Source organism: Canis lupus, chromosome 36 (genome assembly GCF_048164855.1).
Source record: "Canis lupus baileyi chromosome 36, mCanLup2.hap1, whole genome shotgun sequence".
Classification (NCBI taxonomy): Eukaryota; Metazoa; Chordata; class Mammalia; order Carnivora; family Canidae; genus Canis; species Canis lupus.
Window position 1 is genome coordinate 8,308,046 of NC_132873.1, and position 21,975 is coordinate 8,330,020.

The window sequence follows — 21,975 nt, forward strand, 5'->3', positions numbered from 1 at the left end:
ATTTAACTCAGTTGGGTGTTTACTGTTTGTCTCCCTCACTGAAATGCAAGGATGGGGATCTTGACTGCTGATCACTTGTGTTCACATTGCCCATCATGGTGCATGGCATATGGTGAGGGGCCAATAAACACTACCAAGTGAACGAATAGAAGAATGAGTGCCAAAATTATACAATAGATGATATGTAGGACACTAGCAAAAACTAAAAATGGTAATTAAAATTCAAAGGCAATAATTTATGTCCACCTCTTGTTTAGTCCAATTAGGATTAAACTTAATTTTTGACATGCTGGAAAAACCTCGTTCTTAATTCTGCTTGATCACAGAAGAACATTCCACATACCTATGACACACATACGCTTAGTATTCATGTCTGTAGAGTCTGTCACAGTTAGTTAGTCATACCTGAAAGTTGTTGGCTTCCAATTCTCGGAAAGAGAAGAAATACTGATTTTATTTGGGAGAGCTTTAGATAATTTTGACAAATCTGTGCATTTACAACTTTGGGGGTAAAAAAGATGCTTTTATTGACCAAATATCTGTACAGATCAAATGCTTTAGCAAAAGTATTTATAAGCTTGTAAACATTACAGTTGCCTATCCTGGGGATGGTTTTAAGAGGTCATTCCTTTTCATTCTTGACATCAGTTCTTTCTCAGAGTGCCACTTTCTCATTTTTTGTCCTCTATCAATTATTAGTTTGGTCCACAATTGTCATAGGCTGAAAGTAACTATGCTGAATTTCATCCTTTTTTTTGTATATGGAGAAACCTCAGCATGAAACAAAGAATGTACTGTTTATAAATCGTTATTGGCTGGATACAAAGTTAGCAGCTGCAAGCAGTTAAACATTAGGAGACTTTTACTTCCTTGCCCCCTCATTTTGGCCAGTTAAATCCTCTTCTGATGAACCTACAAACAAATGAGTTGATAGAGATTTGGAACATTATCTAAGTCTTACTTTGACTAATCTAATTTTCTGCAAAAATATGCAAACTTGCCTAGGTTTGCTTGATTAGTATGTTTTGGATTTTCTTTATGAAGAATTTTTCATTTGATGAATCTATGGACTGTTCGCTGGTGAATGATTATAAAAGGCAATACTTTTTATTATTCTCCTGCTAGGAGAAACACTTAAAAAAAAAAAAAAAAGGCCAACCAACAGTAGCTTCTAGTTTAAGCCTTTAGAGATATGAAAAGTTTTATATCATGCATATCACTCAGGACAAGAAAAAAAATAGGCTCTGCTCTTCCAAAATGGAAATTCCTACTAAGGAACATTTCACCATAACCTCTAAAATTATTAATTAGCCAGCCTACTCACTCATGGCATTAACTTTTCCACTGGAAGAGAATTTCGAGCCAGGTTTCCGTGAGTTAATGTAATGTTTACAGGGGATGCACATGGGAAAATGCTGCAGAATAAAATTGATTGTATTGGACTGAATCAAATTAAGTGCCATAAGTAGGTCAGATCCAGGACATCATAAAGAGTTCTTAAAAACTGTCAGGGTTACCATAACTATCACCCTTAATCCTCATATGAATGCTAAGTGAAAATACTTTAAGAACAAAGATTTTTACAAAAATGTACCCAAGAAAATAATTGTGTGTATTACAGGAGAGAGAAAAAAAATTGTAACCCTCTTAGGATTGCTGGGTGGGTCTAAAAGTTAAACTGAAAAAAAAAAAAATCCAACAAATTTATTCAATATAGGTCTTATGTGACACAGGAGCCCAAGAAACCCAAAGAAACAGTTAAGCCTGTGTATTTTTATGCTAGGTTCATGAAAAGTCAACAGCATGTTAGAATAAGACAGGTTAAGGAGTATGTGGTAAGCATAGTAAACTGGAGGAAACTTAGTAAGGCCTGTTTCTTAGAATCCTCCTTGGTATCCCCTTGTCTTCAGAGATAAAGATGCTCCTTTTCCCTGAGTAGAGGAAGGTTACCTCTGACATGAGGGTTTTATGATCTGTTTTAAGGAAGAAAGGTCAAGTCGGAAGGGGGATGGTCAGAGTGATCTTCTTGCTTCTGTCATTTTCTCAAACTTCTTCAGCTTAAAATATTCAACATGCCAAGGGCACTATATTTGGTGGTAATGTGTCCAGAAACCCACTATTATCAGGAAGAAAACCACATACAATAATATCCAAAGGGTCATAGGTGATTATACATAAAGGTATATACACACAATAACAAGACATGTATATTCCCTTCTTTGGTTTCTCTTTCCTTCATTGGAATGATTGGATGATTTGATAGTAGGGCTCGATTTCTTTTCATAAACAGTAGAATGCTAGAGCTGGACAGAATGGTCTTTGATGTTCATGAATTCAGACAATATTTTCCTGTGAAGAAACAGAGGCCAGGAATAGAAATGAATTATCAAGTAAGGCACATCTACCTAGCAGAGGTGACGGATTTAAAATTCCCGCCCCCCCACCCCCACCCCACTTCAGTGTTTTCTCAATTACAGCATGCTTCCTCTTGGCACATTTTCTGACTAAAGGAAGATATTCAAAGAGGAAGTTTAAATTTTTTTTTTTTTTTTTTTTTTTTTTTTTTTTTATGATAGGCACACAGTGAGAGAGAGGCAGAGACACAGGCAGAGGGAGAAGCAGGCTCCATGCACCGGGAGCCCGATGTGGGATTCGATCCCAGGTCTCCAGGATCGCACCCTGGGCCAAAGGCAGGCGCTAAACCGCTGCGCCACCCAGGGATCCCCAAAGAGGAAGTTTAAAGGAGTAAATTGAATTGGCAGATGAGTTAATAAAAATGGTTTTCCATATGTCTTCTAGGCTTTCTTCAGGGGTTTCTGTGAAAGAATGGAGTCCTTATGTCTAAGACTTCCATTATGGGTAATGAATTGGTTCTCCCCAGCCCCACCCATGCAGGTAGCCTCGCACTAAAGACCAACCTTGGGAGAAGTGAGAAAAAAGCCACTTGAACCATTTCCTGTGTTCTGTGGTTCAGCTGAGACATGCCAATTGAGAAAGATTGAATCCTCTAACACAGAAAACAGATGAGCAGCAGGCAGGTAATGGCAACCAGAAGTAAAGATTTAACAAACGAAGGAATCAACTTGGTGTAGGGAGACAAGGTGAGAACACTGGCTTTGTGACAATCCGAATTGAGTGTAAATCCCAACCATGCCACAGTGAGAAAATGCCTTCTTTTGGCCTGATTTGCTTAATCTGTAAAATGGGGATAATAGAGCCTACCTCTCAAGAGCTCTTGTAAAGATTAAATAAGACAACATATATGAAAGATTTGGACGAATAAAGATACTTAATATATTTAAGGAGGGAGTTTGATTAAAGGGGTTGAACACATGGTCTTTGGAATTGGATATACTTGGCTCATATCTGATGCACCGCTGGACCTCCTACTAGGGTGCCTGGGACATTGTAGAAGCTTCGTGAAATGTCAGTTTCTAGCCCTTCTCCTCCTGGCTCTACCTCCTTCCATCAGCATGTTAATATAGAGCAATGGTTTTCAAACAGACGTGTTCACCAGAATTACCTTTCCACTAATATACAGCAGTGGCTCCCAAGCTGCTGTATGGACCTGGAGGATTTGGTAAAACAGATTACTGAGCGCCATCCCCAGAGTTTCTGATTCAATGGGTCTACAGTAGGACACTTTTGATGTCAATGTAGATATAGGGAAATTACTTTTGGGTACTAGATGACAAAGTCTTCAGCTCTTTGGGCTCCTTTACGGTTTCTGATTGAAAGCGCTATTAAAATACCCCAGCTGAAACATCTTAACTTGCTCTGCTACCAAGAGTGACAACACACCTGATTTCTATTCTCAGTTCTACATTGTTTTTAGTTCTCTGTTCCTCTGCATACTGCCTTTGAATGCAGAGCTCAGTTTGAAATAAAAAAGAACAAGACAATTACTAGGTCAATACTTGTTGAACCGAATAATTCATCTCAAGTGAAAAGCATGGAACATATTTTCTAGTTCTATAATTTTCCCAGATTTCTCATTATTTCTTTTTACAGGTGAAAACTTGGGGTGATCAATTAAACAGTAAATCAAATACTATGATCCAAATACTGTCTAACTCATCACAGCTTGGGACAAAAAAATGCAGTGGATTTAGGGCCAACCTTGTATGTGTAGGCACTTTGTTGTGTTTGTATCAGAGATCAAACACCGGTGTTCCAGTGCTAGCTTGAGGACATGTTTCATTTGTTTTGTTTTACCTAAGTATCTTATTTGATGCCTATCATAGACTGAGTGTGTCTTCCTTCCCCCAAATTTATATATTAAAAACCCTAACCCACAGTATGGCTGTATTTGGAAATGGGGCCTCCATGGTTGTAATCAAGGTTAAATGAGGTCATAAGGGTGAGGCACTGATTCTATAGGATTAATGTCCTTATAAAAAGAGACACAATAAAGCATGATAAAGATCTTTCCTTTCTCTCTCTCTCTCTCTCTCAGGGATGGGGTGGGGGGCACCATGAGTGTGTCTCTCCTCATGCACATACCAAGAAAAGGCTCTGTAAGGACACAGTGAGAAGGTGGCCAGATGCAAACCAGGAAGAGGTATCTCATCAGAAACCAACCATGCTGACACCCTGATCTCAGACTTCCAGCCTCTAGAACTGTGAGAAAATAAATTTCTGTTGTTTAAACCACCTGGTCTATGGTATTTTGTTATGGCAGTCCAAGCAGACTACTACAAGGTTTACATGTTAATCCAGAGTGCTTTCAAAAATTCTGAATTGAGGGTGCCTGGGTGGCTCAGATGGTTAAGCATCTACCTTTGGCTCAGGCCATGATCTCCAGGTCCTGGGATTGAGACCCAAGTGGGGTGCCCTGCTCAGTGGGGAGTCTGCTTCTCTCTTTCCCTCTGTCTCTTCCTCTGTTTCTGCTCTCTCTGCCTCTCTCACTCGTAAATGAGTAAAAGAAGAAGAAGAAGAAGAAGAAGAAGAAGAAGAAGAAGAAGAAGAAGAAGAAGAAGAAAAGTCTTCAAAAAAATACTCTGAATTGGTTGTTGTGCTGGGTATTTTCCATTTGCTCCTACAAATCTATTCTCCACCATTCCCACTCTTCCATTTACACTAATTGGGGTATTTCATCTGTTTTCTTTTAGAAAAACTGATGATATGATTGTCGACATTTTAAAAATTGAGAGATTTTGCGTGAAAATAAATCTAGATTGTCAGGTAGTCATGAAGAATGAAAAGATTTGGCAACAACGCTGGCAATGATGAACTGGCATCTCCCTTTAGACTGGGCGTTAGCTCTCAAGTTGGCCACAGCTCCCACTTGGCATACTCCACTCTATTACTTTACCAGGCTGGCTTCTGTGGCCATCTGAGAACATGATCCGTATTCCTCATGAGATGATGGGAAGGGCTCAAAAGCCCAGATGCTTGGAAATTTCTATACTGGCTGTTGTAGCTGTTGCTGGTAACAGCTCACACTTGCAACCTTCCTGGAACATTGTCCTTGGGTGATTGAAACTGCTTTGCTTGGGAGTTCCTAGGAATGTGTCTCTTTCCCCAAGACAAGACCAGCTATACATTCTAAGCTGGATACTCTATCTTGGAAGGAGCAATTGTTTCTCCCAATCAGGACAAAATGTCTTCCAGAGATGAGCTGGTCTTTACTACACACTGGTCTGGTTCATTGGCTTAGCAGCTTCCATAGCATTACTTTGGAACAAGGGACCCACTTTACAACCAATGAAGTTCAATGGTGAGCACGTGACCACAGGCTCTATGAATCATGCCACATATCACACCATCCAGAAGCAACTGGTATGACATAGCAGTGGAAAGACCTTTTAAAGACATATAGCTAGGGACACCTGAGTGGCTCAGTCAGTTTAAGACACACAGCTAAGGCATTACTCTTTAGCATGCAGCAAAGAATTTTAACTGATGGTGATTGTATTGGTCTTGTGTGCCCTATAACTAGAAAGTATGGATCTGGTACCCAAGGAGTGGAGCTAGGAATTCAACATCACCCACTCCACCCATGATCAACTTGAGGAATTTTCATTTCTGGTTCTTGGAGGGGAAATGCTTCTACAGGAGAACACAGTGAAAGTCACTTGAAACCTAAAGCTTTGGTTGCTATCTGGGTATTTTTTTGTGCCAGATCAACAAAGAAAGGACTTCCTACACTGGTGAGGGAATTTGCTCTCGATTGTTGTGAGAAGGTAGGACTATTTCTACTTAAGGAGGGAAAGAAGGAATGTGTATAGTACTTAGGGGAGTCACTGGGTCATCTCTTGGTTACTTTCAGGTTGTCTTACTGTGGCCTGCACCATGCCCATGACCTAACACAGGCCTGGTACTCAGAGGCTCAGGACCCTCAGGAAGGAGGATTTTGGGTCTTCTATAGATTTTCCTGCACAAGGATCCTCATCTCAGGCTTTTTTTCTAGGTTATCGTAAGACAACATTCTACTCTAAATTATTGTCCCTTTCCTTGATACTATATTAAAACTTCCCCTCTTCCAGCTCACACCTTAAGGGGATTATGCCATTTTGTCGAGAGTATGATCTCAGGAGCATCTAGAGGAAAAAGTGGTCCACCTTATTGCCATAGAGCATTTTTTCCCCATGAGTCTGAGGCATCTGCATATTTTGAAGGCCCTGAAGGCCTCTAAAGCTATAGGAACAGTTACTCCTGTTGCAAGCAAAATGAAGAATGTGGTTAAGCTAATTATCCAGGAGACTGAATGTATGTATAAATACCAAAGAAAAAGGTAGATGTGTTTTCAAATCAAATCATTTAAATCACTTAAGTTCTCTATTTCATATAGCTTACGTAGATCTGAAATCATAACCTTTAGAAATTTACAGTAACACTTTATATACAGTAAGCTTTTTTTTAAGAGGGAGAGGGGCAGAAGGAGGAGAAGAGAGAAAACCTTCAGCAGGCTCCACACCCAGCACAGAGCCAGATGAATGACGCCATCTTATAACCCTGAGATCATAACCTGAACCAAAATCAAGAGTTGGATGCTTCACTAATTGAGCCACCCGGTGCCCCAAAGCTTTTTTTTTTTTTTTTAATTTCAGAGCCTAAAAGACCTGAAAAATATGAGTTTAATTACTACACAAGAATTTTCCAAGTAACAAGTATAACTCTTTTTTATGCCAAATTGAAAATAGTTTCCAAACTGTGATATTCTTTCTCTTCCTCACTTTCCCACATCAGTCATTTCCCAAATCTTAACTATTTCATTGAGTGAAAGGAAACCCTGGGATACAGAGAGAAATTATTTTCTTAAGTATATCTTGTTAGGCTTGTCCCTCATACTGTTGGAATAGTTGGTAGTGACACTTTCTGCTTTTATAAATGGCTTGCACAATCACAAAGCCCATGGCAAAGAAAACAGTGGTATTTACACTGACAGGGAGAAAAATTATAATTCTAAAAGTGAAATTTCATTTTATTGGGAGTACAAGTAATAGGTGTTGGTGGGGTTTTTTTTTTGTTTTGGTCTTTTTTGTGGGTTTTTTTTTTTTTTTGGTATTACTGTTTTTCTCCATAACAGTTACCCGAACTACTTAGTTTTTATATCAGACTGACATTTATTTTCCTCTAAGATTTCCTTTGGAAAAAAGGCAAGCATTCCAAAAGTGTTTCTACTTTTTCTTAAAACCATAACACATTATTTGGAAAATAAAGATATTCAATGCTTAATACTCAGGTTTGAAAAAGTTTGTAAATTGTGTTTTAAAAATTATGCAAAATCTCTTAAAGTGTAATTGAAAGCATTAAGTACGCTTTCTCCAAATTTTGTTTTAATTGTAGAGCCTTTTTTCAGTAAAATCCTGGTACTCTTCAGCTACACCATTTTGAAAGTATTGTAACCTCAATTTGGTTGTTATATGAGGTGATTTTTTAAATTGTCTTTCTTGTGTGATGTTACTCAGCTTCAGAACAACTTTTTTTTTTTTTTCAAAACTCTCTCTCTTCCCCTTCCCCTCCCTCCTTTCTCCTCTTTCATTCCCTGACAATTCTATTTGAATGGTGTTAGGTGAGGCTGAACAAATCAGTTTTGTGTTTTAAACACAGCTGGCACCCAATAATGGCCCAGAGCACAGTGCTAACGCCGGAAAAGGTAAGGAGGATATCCATGCGTACAGTCACCCACAATGGGATGTCAGAGCCTGAGTCCGGTGAAGGGCTCCTGTGAAAATGCAGCACCCTCCATGGAGAGTTAGAGCCGGAGCAGTGTGAGTGGATCATCCTCATGGGGAATGGTGGCCCAGAGAGGGGGTAGTGAACCCCGAACTGAGTCAGAAGGACATCTGTGCAGGAGTCAGCCCAATATGGAACGTCAAATGAGGAGAGTGTCTATACAATTTGGAGCCTGGACAAGTTGGAACTAGCGTCCAGTTGAGGAAGATGGAGCATTGGCCTGGTTTACCGTATCAAAGTCTGAGTTTGAGGGCACCTGGGTGGCTCAGTCGGTTAAGTGTCTGCCTTAGGCTCAAGTGGTGATCCCAGAGTCCTGGGATGGAGCCCTGCTTGGAGCCCTGCATTGGACTCCCTGCTCAGTGGGGAGTCTGCTTCTCCCTCTTTTTCTGCCCGTCCTCCTGCTCATGCTCTCTCTCTTTCTCTCTCTCTCTTAAATAAATAAAATGTTAGAAGAAAAAAAAAATTCTGAGTTTGTGTCTCGGGTAGCCCATCACAGGGTATTGGAATCCAAACAGGTGAGGAGGAGGGTATCCACATGGGGAGTGTGTGTGTGTGTGTGTGTGTGTGTGTGTGTGTGTGTATTTGGGGGGGGTGATGTTGAATTCACTTGGCTAGGATTTTGTTGAGAACATTTGAGAATCTCTATATTCATCAGAGATATTGGCCTACAGTTTTCTTTTCCTGTAGTGTCCTTGATTGTGGTAATCCTTTCACAATAGTTATGCACCAAATCACCACTTTGAACACTTTAAACTTACAGAATATGTCATTTATATATCATGTCATTATATGTTATATGTCATTTATATATCAATAAGTCTGGGAGACAAAAGTGCCTAGGTGATGAAAGTCAAGGAAAGACCAAGGAACTGTTCTGATTTGACATAGTCTCTGGAGATGACAACTAAATGCAACATGGGATCCTGAGATGGATTTTCTATACAGAATGTTACTAGGACATTTGGCAACACTTGAATGGAGTTTGAGAATTAGAGCATCATTATAAAGCAATGTTAATTTCCTAATTTTGGTGAAGACTTTGCATTTATGTCAGGGAATGCTCTTGTTTGTTGGAAATACATGATAAAGTTTTTGGGTATAATAGAGAATCCTACCACCAACTTATTCTCAAATGGTGCAGGGCAGAAAAAGAGAGAGGGAAAGATTGGGAGAGAGAGAGAGAGACAGAGAGACAGAGAGACAGAGACAGAGAGAGAAGAATTCTTGGTACTGTACTTACAATTTTTATGCAAATTGGAGACTGCTTCAAAGCCAGAAATTTCAAAAAAATTATCTCTCATGAATTTTAATACAGAAGAAAAAAAGTATTTCCTTATAATTAGAACATGCTCATTAAACTGCCATAATAATATATTTTCCAGGAAGCTCTGAACAGAAAGGAGGTGAGGGAAAGATGGATAAGGAGTCTGATGAAGGTGCAAAGGACAAACCTCTTTCTCTTGATCCTAGTGCTGGTCATGCATATTTCAGTAGAGTACAAATATTACCCCAGCCTCTCACCTCTTTTTGTCCAAATTTCTCATGACATATCAAAATGGTTTTTAAGCACTGAATGGGAAATTAATCAAACAGGATAAAAACACATAATGGAGATTTTCCCTCTTCTATTTAGTTCCCATGGTCTTTTAGTAAGGTGTTGCAATTGTCTGAAACCAAGACTTGGCACCATTCACCCAATGAATTTGAGAAACTGACTTACCGTAGGAAAAGCTGGGAGATGACCACTGAATTTAAATCACATGGACCCTGACAGCAAAGTCATTAAAGTCAAGAATGTAGAAAGGGCTAAAAGTCTGTGCCAGCCAGCAACACGGGTGGCTAAACCGCATCCTATGAACTGGTCCATCACTGCCTCTGCAGGTTTTATTCTTTGATTTTTTAAAACATTCTGGTTTTTCAAAGTTTGCTCCAACATGTAAGTCTTCCAGTATAGGATTATATCCAGGAATAGGCAGAAAGGGAGTACATAGCCAATTTCTAGAAGACATGGGTAAGTGATTTTTGAGGGGTTAGTAAGAGGCAGGGATTCCCTGCAACGCAGGATTTCCCCTACTTCTACTCTTCTCCGTCAAACTCTGTGAAAGAGTGGTATATGGATACACTAATAGCATTGCAGAACTGACCCAATACATCAAAATACATTGAGCTGATTTATACTTAATTATTTTATTAATATGTACTTATTATTTTTATGTATTTATTACATATTAAATAAATTATATATAATTATGCATAATTTCTATATAAATATATTATTACATATATATTTTTAAAGATTTTATTTATTTGAGCCACAGCAAGTGAGTGAAAGAGAGACTGCATGAGCTGGGGGCAGAATGGCAGAGGGAGAGGGAGAAGCAGACTCTCCGCTGAGCAGGGAGCCCCATGTGGGACTCGATCCCAGGACCCCCGGATCATGACCTGAGCCAAAGGCAGACACTTAACCGACTGAGCCACCCAGGCACCCCTATATGCTTTGCATGTAGAAGGGAGCAGTGTGATAAGCAATGTGAAATGGTAGATAAACTAAAAATAGCACTGAAATATATTTTCATTCCACACTTCATTTGGGTGAAGTAAACATTCAACAATGTGCACCACTCCAAAAATGATGAAAATGTGGTGGAGGGTACACAGTTGGAATTTTGAATTCAGACGGAACTAAATCAAAGTCTAGCTTCACCTCTAGTGGTCATATGGCAAGTTACTTCATGTCTCCTCACCCCTAATAGGAGTTACACTACCTCATGCCAGCATTGAAGAGGTAACAAACAGGTAGTCTATGAGTAGACAACCAATGGTCATAACTTTCCAGAAAAAATTGCCCCAGTCCAACCTCCCTTTTGGCCTTGCCCACCAGACTCAGACCCAGATGCTCTTGCTCCATAGTAAGGACAGCATCCAACCTTGATGCACAAAGAACCACGTCCTAGGAATATTCCTTCTCCTTCTCTCCTCTCCCTTCCTGTCACATTCATGACTAGTTTGAATGTATCACTGATACATAGGAATCAAGGATATAAAGGTCGTAAGAAGTTTTCATAAGTATAAAACATTAACAAATAGAGGATTTTATTTTCGAAACAGGGTTAAACCGAGGTCAACGAATTATTGCCACTTTTTGTTTTCTATCTGAATTCTCTCAGATGTGAGTTACATCAGAAATCCAGCTTTTGATATCAGACATCAAAGCCCTTTATACACATGTGCACCCACTTCTGGGTCCCTAGCAGGAGTGCTTTCATCGATGGAAGATTTAGTCAAAAGAATCCAGGATTTTTTTTTAATCTGGGAAGGTTTGCTGACTCAGCGGAAGTCCTAGAGGAACCTCACACTCCCGTCTCTCTTCCCACCACTTTATCCTCCCATCTGCTTTCCACCTCCTCCTGAAGGCTGTCAGATTGTGACAGTATCTTGACCCTGTTCCTCTGAAATTCTTGTGAAATGCTTTAATTGCTTCCTCTTTGATGACTGCAATTTCTTCTCATGTATGCTTTCAAAACCTTTGCTTGTGAAATTATCTTATCTGTGAAATTGTAGAATCTAACTTCTGAAAACAGTCCTCCCATCCTGCCCTGTTTTGTATTTTATGTAAAGCCAGGCCAAATTCAGAACCACCCACTTTCTAGATTTTGATTATACATGAGGATATTTTTGCAGCAAGCCCTATTTGGTTCATTCAACCCTTTTTCTTTTCCCAGCATTCAGTACAGATCTGAGTTGGGAGGTGATGTTCTACTGAACTTGCTGTCAAATACAAAACACGTATTCCAGCCACAGAAGTTTGCTTAGGATGGAATATTGCCTTAAGCATTTATCTCCTCAGTAGGTGAGGCCACTCTGAGAATTTCCTAATGTTCCTGTAAATTAAGGCCATTCCCATGATCTATTTCAATGAGGTGATTTTCCCACTCCATATTTGCTTAACTTCATGCATACAACCTAGTATCCTATTTAGAAAGATACTGTCTGTGGATGAGATGGAAGACAGGAAACAAATTGGCTTATTAAATCTTCAGGGAGTAAACAAAGACTTCTAGTCTGAGCTCTTTACCAACAAACACAAATAATCCTAAACACATAAATATGTGTTGATAAATCTGAAACTCCCATTCCCACCCAACATACAGAACGCCTGTCATTTCCTTGGAAACAACTGTTTAGCTGATTATGCAATTCTTACCACGTTGTTGTCCTTTACCTTCACCAAAAATGTTTTCTGCTCTGTCTTCTGGTTGACTCAGCAGATTTTTTTTTCTTGGATACTTTCTGTTTCTTGGTGTCCTCTTTCCCCAGAAGACATTTCTTTCCATAAGCAGAGGAGGGGCCTTGGGCCCATGCAGAAGAACCACAGAATTTGTGACTCACAGATGGTGAAGAAATTGAAAAGAGATCACACATCTCATGTTGGCTATCTTCAGATGTTTGAAAGACTCATTAACCATCATTCATTAAAGAACAGGTTTATGCTTTACTTCTGTCCAGAGAAATCCACAAAAGAGCTTCCCATATGAAAAGTAGTCTGGTCACAAATCATACCTGCCTTGCAGAGCACCTGTCCATGTGGGTTGCCATTTGGGAGGACTATTTGAAATCAGTATTTTATTATATTTCATCTGTGGTATATTACTACATATGATAGAGTTTCCTCTTAAATGATATTTATTCAGATCCCTCATTAAATCCTGGGTGATGACTGCTTACTTTTCTGAGGTACCCCAGGACCCTCTAAATGATTTTTATGATATACCATATAACCTAAGTTTTAAATCAGACCTTTCTGAACAATACCCTACAAATTTTGTGAAAGTCCTATTTGGCATTTTTCACATGATACTCATGAATAGAAAAATTAATTTTTCTAATTAATTAATTAATTAATTAATTAATTAATTTTATTGCAAAACAAATTTGTGTGGTTCCCAAAGTGTTTTTCTCATGGTACAGCCTCCTTTTCAACAGGAAGGGGTAGAAAGAAGATGTCTTTGGTGCACCAGATACTGTATTAGCTGCTTTCTATATATCATCCCATATTTCCTCACAGCAATCTAATGAATTATATTGTTAGCCTCATTTTGCATTTGAGAAACAAAGGCTCAAAGATATCAAGTAGCTCAAGTGGCTGAGCTGGGATTTCATCAGATTCTAATGTTCATGCTGCCTCAATGGAGCATGGCCTCTGCAAGGAAGGTATTTCTCTTCCCTTTCAAAACATTTCCATCTAGAACAGAAAAAGGAAAGAGATAAACCAGTTCATCCTGAATCTGGAGACAGGGCAAAGCTCTCATTCTCCCAAGCTCAAGAGAAAAAAATGTATATGTATAGTAATAAATTGCTTTCAGTGAAATCTGTAAGAAAGATTGTAAGACACAGTAAGTTGATGGTTTTGTTTAAATGATACGAACACCAAAAATAAATAAATAATATGAACACCAAACATACAAATATTTATCATTGTCACTTTCTTATAAAAGCACCACACAGAATTTTTCACATAATTATTATACACATGTGTTCCACATCTGTAGTCTTTCTGCTGGGGGCAGCAGTGAAATCACACTCTCTCTGTCTGCTGTAAGGCACTTCTCTAATTCTTGTATGAGCATGGAAGGGAACAAAATGGAAGAAAAAGAAATGTTTTGGGACATCTGGGTGGCTCAGTGGTTGAGCATCTGCCTTTGGCTCAGGTTGTGATCCTGGAGACCTGAGATTGAGTCCCACATCAGCCTCCCTACATGGAGCCTGCTTCTCTTCTGCCTATGTCTCTGTCTCTGTCTCTGTCTCTCTGTCTCTCTCTCCATCTCTCATGAATAAATAAATAAAATCCTTTTAAAAAGAAAAAAAAAAGAAGTGTTTGGATATGGCTTGGGGGCCTAAGGCAGTTTATAGAAGAAAAAATTAAGAATCCAGATAGAAAGTACCTAATATTTCAGATGGTTGAGGTATCCAAGGCAACAGAGCTGTAGAAATATTCTGGGATAAATAACTTTATGGATGGTAGTGTTAGTGATGTTAAGATTCTAAGAAGGTCCAATACAAACTTTTCTACCTATACTTGATCTATTGGCTATCAAATGGTTGTTTTTGCGGCTGGTTTTTGTCTTTTTTACTTTACAAACTGTGAAGTAATTACTACTGTGTTTTTTCAGATTTCACAGTGAGTTAATAAACCAGTCCACCAAATTAGAGATAGACTCAACACATTGCATTTAGCAAAATGCCTTTTGACTATTTTTCCATAGCTGTTAAATCTACATTATATATTTAACATGAAAGGTTTAAATGTGTATTTGTGAGTCAATGTAAAATATGTCCATTCATGTCCACAACTAGTGAATATGTTAGGTTATGAGGCAAGGGGGAATTAAGGTTGCAGATAGAATTAAGGTTGCTAATTAGTTGACCTTGAATTGGGGAGATTATCCAGGTGGGCCCAAACTAATCACAAGGGTCTGAGCAAAAGGGGGACAGAAGAGAGTACCAGAGTGATTCAATATCAGAAAGACTCAATTGACAATCCTGATTTTGAAGATGGAAGGGAGTCCTGAGCCAAGGAATGTGGGCAGCCACTAAAAGCTTTGGGGAGGAGGGGGGGACAAAAACAAAAACAAAAATGAATTTTCCCTAGAATGTGCAGAAGGTAATAGAGCTCTGCTGACATTGTGTTTTTAGCCCAGCAAGACCCATTTCAGACATCCCTCCTCCAGAGCTATAAGATAATACATATGTGTTGTTTTAAGCCACAGCATTTGTTACAGCAGCAATAGGAAACTAACACAGCTAGTATTCTGAAACAAAATATTAATCAGTGTGAAAGTCTGGGTATATTGACTAATAAAGATATTTATATTTTAGTTATCTACGAAAATAGAAAATATCAGAAATTCCCAAAGGAATTTTAAGTGCATTTAAATGCTACTAAAAAACTAAACAAAAAAAAAGAAAAAAAAAAAAGAAAAGAAAAGAAACAACAATGGAGGGGATAAATGGGAGTAGATGAAAAAGGAATATAGATCATTAAGAATTGTTGAATGACTAGTGATGGGTACATGGGATTCATTATACCATCCTATCTGCTTCTGAATGTTGGAAAATGTCCATAACAAAATTTAAAAATATTTTAATCTCCTTAATTAACTATTTTGCAAAAGGGACACTTCAAGCAAAGCCACTACTATATAAACAAATTCTCTGCATTTTTTTTCTCCTCGAATGAAATCTAAAGACAAAAATCTAAACCTTTCCTCTTATGATTTAATCCAAAGCCTTTGGCACTGGTATATTTCCACTGGAGATTATTAATACCATATTTTCATTGCAGATGATTTGTTTCTGCCTAAGTCTGAAATACAAAGCTCTCTGTGCCTACTCACAGAGAATTATGTGAACATTTTTGATTCTACTCAACATAAAGAAAGGCTCCTAGTAACTGAATTTTCTGAAAAAGAAATCAATGCAATTTACAATAGCATCAAAAACAATGAAATACTTAGCAATAAATTTAATCAAGGAGGTGAAAGATCTCTTCTCTGAAAACTACAAGCCACTGAAGGAAGAAATTAAAAAGACACAAATAAACGGAAGGGTATCTTGTATCATGGATCAGAAGATTTAATTGTTAAAACATGAATATTACTAAAGCCATCTGTAGATTTAATGCCATCCCTATTGAGATTGCAATGGCATTTTCACAGAAATAAAAAAATACTTGTAAAATTTATATGGACCAACAAGAGGCCCCAAGTAGCCAAAAACGTCCTGAGAAAGAAGAACAATTCAGGAGACATCACACTTTTTGATTTCAAGCTGTAGTAGAAAGCTATAGTAATGAAAAAAAAAAAAGTAACGAAAAAATAGGAAGGAACTAGCATAAAAACAGACAAATGGACTAAAGGAACAGAAGAGAGAGCCCAGGAAAAAACCCATATTTAATAAACCAATAAACCCAATCATATACAGTCTGCCAATATTTGACCAGGGAGTCAAGAATACTCAGTGGAGAATAGAAAATCTCTTCAATTAACAGTGCTGGAAAAACTTGAGATTCACATTTAAAAGAATGAAACTGGACTACCTTACATCACTCACAAAATTTAATTTGAAGTGGATTAAACACTTAAATTTAGGACTAGAAACCGTGAAATACCTAGAAGAAAACAAAGAAACCTCTTTGACATGGTCTTGGTAAGTATTTTTGGATAGAATACTTAAAGCACAAGCAACAAAAATAAACAAGTGGGATGACATCAAACTAAAAAGCTTCTGCACCGCAAAGGAAACCATCAACAAAGTCAAAAAACAATTTGTGGAATGGGAAATCCACATATGATATTAGCAATCCATATGAATATGAGAATCTATATGATATTAGCAAATCATATATATGATAAGGGCTTATTATCCAAAATACGTAATTCATACAACCCAATAGCAAAGAAACAATAACCCAATTTAAAAAATGGGTAAAGGATCTGAATAGACATTTTTTCAAAGAAAACATGCAAAAGGCCAACAAGTACACAAAAAGATGCTCAACATCACTAGTCGGTAGGGAACTGCAAATGAAAACCACAATGAGATACCACCTCATGTCCGTCAGAATGGCCATCATCAAAAAGCCAAGAGATAACAAATGCTGGCACAGATGTGAAGAAAAGGAAACCTTTGTGCACTGTTGGTGGGATTATAAATTGGTGCAGCCGCTATGGAAAACAGTATGGAAGATCTTCAAAAAATAGAACTATCATATGATCCAGCAATTCCATTTCTGGAAATACATCTAAAGGGAATGGAAACACCAATTCAAAAAGGTACCTGCACTCCCATGCTCATAGCAGCGTTATTACAATAGCCAACGCATGAGAACAACCTAACTGTTCATCAATGGATGAATGGATAAAGCTGTGGAAAATATATACATTGAGGAATATTATTTGGCCTTAAAAAAGGGAATCAATCCTACCATTTGCAAAAATGTGGATGGACCTTGAGGACATTATGCTAAGTGAAATAAGCCAGACAAAGACAGATACTGTATGATCTCACTTGTGTGTGAGATCTTTAAACAAAACAAAACAAAACTAAGAGAAAAAGAGATTAGGGGCACCTGGGTGGCCCAGCGGTGGAGCCTTTGGCTCAGGTCATAATCCCAGGGTCCTGGATCAAGTCCCACATAAGACTCCGTGCTTCTCCCTCTGCCTGTGTCTCTGCCTCTCTCTTCCTGTGCTTCTCGTGAATAAATAAATAAAATTCTTTAAAATGGAGAGAGAGAGAGAGATTAGACTTGTGCTAACGTGAAGGGGGGAGGTGGAAGGAGAGAGAATTAGAGGAAGTGATCAAAAGGTACAAACCTCCAGGTATAAGATAAATGAATGCCAGGGGCATAATGTACAACATGATGACTATAGCTGACACTGCTGTATGATATGTAGAGAAGTTGTTAAGAGAGTAAATCCTATGAGTTGTCACAATTTTTTTCTTTTTTCTCTCTTTTTATTTATAGGCGATGGTGAATATGAGCTGAACCTGTTGTCATCATTTACAATGTAAGTCAAAGGATCATGCTGTACACCTTAAACATACACCGTGATGTATGTCAACTACTTCTCAATAAGGTTGGAAAAGAAAAAAAAGAAAATGCTCCCAGTGATAAACTGGTGAAGCCAGAATAAATGTCCTTTGCTCATTTTTTAACTGGGTTATTTGTTTTGTGGGTGTTGAGTTGTATAAATTCCTTATATATTCTGGATAGTAATCCTTTATCAGATATGTCATTTTTCAAATATCTTCTCCCTGTCCACAGGTTGCCTGTTAGTTTTGTTGACTGTTTCCTTTGCTGTGCAAAAGCTTTTAATTTTGATGAAGTCCCAATAGATTATTTTTTCTTTTGTTTCCCTTGCCTCAGGAGGCATTTCTAGTACGAAGTTGCTATGGCCATTGTCAGAGAGGTTGCTACCTATGTTTTTCTCTAGGATCATGTTGGTTTCACATTTAGGTCTTTAATCCATTTTGAATTTATTTTTGTGTAAAGTGTAAGAAAGTGATCCAGTTTCATTCTTTTGTGTCTGGCTGTCTAGTTTTCAAGAAATAATCAATCAATCAATCAATCAATCATTTCACACAGAGATTTCTGCATGGAAGCAGACCTACTTGTGGATCAACTAGAAGAATTAGCTCAGTCCACTGTAATAAAAAAGAAAAAAGAAAAAAATTCTAGGATTATTTTTCATGCCATTTTAACTGATGTCTTGGTGCCTACATGATTTTAGCATCTATTGTATGCTTTGTCCACCTCTGCCCTTTCTTGATTTTTCCTTTTCTTATGTCAATTGGCAGTAGTATTTTTCTGAGAAAGCCGAGCATCACTCTTAACAGTTGACATCTAATGTCCTTACGGAAATCACGTCTCTTTGTCTTGAATTCATGTGTTCTGTGGAAACTAATTCATAGATTCTTGGCCATTATCTATACATATTCCTTTAAAATAAGTTTCTGTTCTTACAGACTTATAAATTATGATGCAACCTTAAGAACCATGACATAAATTTTATTTTCCAATTCCCAGAAAATAGGAGATTTAAAATCCATTCAGTATTTAAATAACTCCAGGAAAGTTTTCTTTTGTTTTTTTTTCTTTTACAATTTCAATAGTTATGCATTTATCTTTTTAACACCACGAACTACCACTACTGAGAAGCATTTCCCTACATTTGATCTGTGCAGTGTGAGAATTTGGCCTCTGGTTCTCTTTGCTGGAGAAGGAAAACAGCTGGTAACCATTATGTGTATTATATACCTTCAAACAGTGCAAGAGTGTTATTAGGTTACCTTTCTTCTCTCCTCCAAGATAAGCAATTCCAACGTCTTTAACTCTTTCTTACAAGTTCCATTTTCCAACCCTCTCGTCAACATTCATAGTCTCTTCTGAATCCTCTCCAAATTTCAGAGTTCTCTTAAGATCTCCAGCCCAAACTGAAGAGCACTTTCTTGTAAAAATCTGGCCTGTGCTGACTAAGAGAAAGTCCCATCTATTTAATAATCCATCTATTTAAAGTTAAGTGATCAGGGAGGGACTGCTCCCATAGATCATAGATATTGAGGGTATTTTGGTGCTAAAGTAGCATGAACATCAAAAGCATGTTTTGTTTTTGCCTTAAGCTCTTGGCTTCAGCAAGAAGGGACCTAGAAGGGACCCTAAGGCACGTCTAAAGTCAAATAGCAGACAGCATTTGGTCTAAATCAAAGGCACAAGAATTCTGCTGACTCAGAATCACTATCTTTGAAACCACTTGTTCTTTTTTTTTTAAGATTTTATTTATTTATTTGAGAAAGAGAGATAGGGAGAGAGAGCACAAGTAGTGAGGAGGGGAAGAGGGGGAGAGAGAGAGAAGTCAGCTTCCCAGTGAGTGGGGAGCCCCACATGGGGCTCGATCCCCTGGGATCCTGACCTGAGCAGAGGGCAGACGCTAAACCAACTGAGCCACCCAGGTGCCCCGTGAAGCCACTTGTTCTTACACGGTTAAGTGTTGATCACCAAATCCCACTGTGGGGGTATGAGTGTGTGTGTGCTTGAGAGAGAGAGAGAGGAGAGACGCAGCTGCAGTTCCTTCTTATCACATATCTGTTTGCCAGCCCTCAAATGCAGATAATTCCTTTATGGAAACTTAGCAGTTTTATACAATTGTTTCTTAAAAGAAGCCAAATTGTCTAATGACGCCTGGTGAAACTTGCCCATATTTTAAAGCAGAAATCTTGTCCCACTTCCCTTTTGTCTTTTCTACTCATTTATTTTGCTGCCCCTTTTCTTTCCCTCTGTTTTCTCTGTTCTGCTTCCTTCCTTCCCTCATATTATCTTATATCTACATACCTCATCTGAATGGAGCAGGAAAAACATTAGTAAAAATGTGAGGGGGGGGAGGGAAGTGACTTAATCAAAGACAGAAGAGTCACCACGGGCCACATCTGAAAACGTCAGATAGGAACGCTGGTAGTCGGTCCACACTGCTTCCATGAAGCCATAGAGCAGCCAGGAAATAAAGTGCTCGAGTGATCAAGAAGATGCCACGACACCTCAGACTCCAACAGCTCAAAATTTGAGAAGCTTTTATTCCTAAGATCAGTTGTGAGTTGTTGTTTCATCAAAAATAGAGTTTGGGATGAAGCAGTCGTTTTTATTATTCTCTCCACAGCCTGGAGGGAGAAAAAGATCTCCCAGACCCTGCACTTCAAAAAGAAGCTCTGTTTATTAGTGTGGCCAACGTGAGAACTAGGCCTCAAAGTCAGAGGAGTAGAGAGAGGCCTCGCAGCCCCGACAAACCGCTGGCAGGCTGACGTCTTCACAGCCAACCTGCCTGGCAGATTGGTGTCTGAAAATATTATGTCTCGAGTGTAGGAAGTCCACAGGCGGAGTGTTTGTGGCGTTATCAGACAAAAATCTCTGTGTACCTGGACACCGTGTCCAAGTGTCTTCAAACCCCAGGCTTCGCACTGAGTTATGTCAACATATGACTCAGAAGAGGCGGAAAGGGAAAAACAGGCACAAAGAAGGCAAAGCCGAGGAGAAAAGAGCAAATAAAAACATAAGCCAAAGTAAGCCAGCTTGGTTCTGAGGAGAACTGCGAAGACTTTTGTTGTTGTTCTGAAACCAGCCAGAGGGAAAAGAGAGAGATGAATCCGGGTCTTCTCATGCCTACACCTCTCGTCTCCTCTCAGGGGAACAAGGAGGTAATCAGAAAATGATCTGATTTATTTTTTTTTAAGATTTTATTTATTTATTCATGAGAGAGAGGCAGAGACACAGGCAGAGGGAGAAGCAGGCTCCATGCGGGGAGCCCGATGCAGGACTCGAACCCAGAACCCCCGGATCATTACCTGAGCTGAAGGCAGATGTTCAACCACTGAGCCACCCAGGTGTCCCTGTATCCGATTTTTTTTTTTAAGATTTTGTTTATTTATTCATGAGAGACACAGAGGCAGAGAGAGGCACAGACACAGGCAGAGGCAGAAGCAGGCTCCATGCAGGGAGCCCTATGTGGGACTCGATCCCGCTTCTCCAGGATCACACCCTGGGCTGAAGGCAGCACTAAACCGCTGAGCCATCCAGGGATCCCCATCCTGTATCCGATTTAAAAAGAGAATTAATGCTGCCTTTGATAATCCAACCCATTGCCAGAAAACACCAATTATTTATATATTCTGGTCTCTCAGCTTCGGCAGGGAGTTTCCAGAACAGTTTATAAATACAGTTCACTCGTTGTTTTTAGAAAACAATCTTATGAGGCAAATCAGACTGTTTCTTTGAGGATAAATTAGGCATTGGTCTCTCACATAACTGAGCCGCACTGAAAAACACTGATCTCAAGTCGTAGGCACTGATGTTTGCCTCAGTATCACCAAGATAATTTTAGTCTCAAAGCATATTCACTTAAAATGAACATATCTGTATTATTAAAAATGTTTTTGTGAAATGAGGAAGCTTTCATTTCTTTTACTGTGTGCTCAGAATTATCACCACCAGGACGGTGCCTGTGTGGCTCAGTCGGTGAAGCAAGAACTTTTGTTTCCGGCTCAGGTTGTGATCCCAGGGTGGTGGGATCAAGCCCCTGCATTGGGCTCCAGGCTCAGTGGGGTCTTGCTTGAGATTCTCTCTCCCTCTCCCTTTGCCCCCTTCCCCCCTCCCGCCCTACACACGTGGGTGCACACGTGCGTGCTCTCTCTCTTTCAAATAAATCAATCAAACTAAAAAAAAAAAAAAATATCATCGCCAGGAAATGC

The 21,975-nt window shown here is 38.9% G+C and overlaps 1 long non-coding RNA gene across 1 annotated transcript in view; it reads right to left on the bottom strand.

The window, feature by feature from the left end:
• Nucleotides 1–667: 667 nt before the first annotated feature.
• Nucleotides 668–21,975, bottom strand: part of LOC140625550 (uncharacterized) — a 34,539-nt gene continuing 13,231 nt past the window's right edge. Inside the window, exon 3 of the long non-coding RNA XR_012024904.1 lies at nt 668–2,349. This is a non-coding gene — a long non-coding RNA (uncharacterized lncRNA). The remainder of the gene's footprint in view (nt 2,350–21,975) is intronic.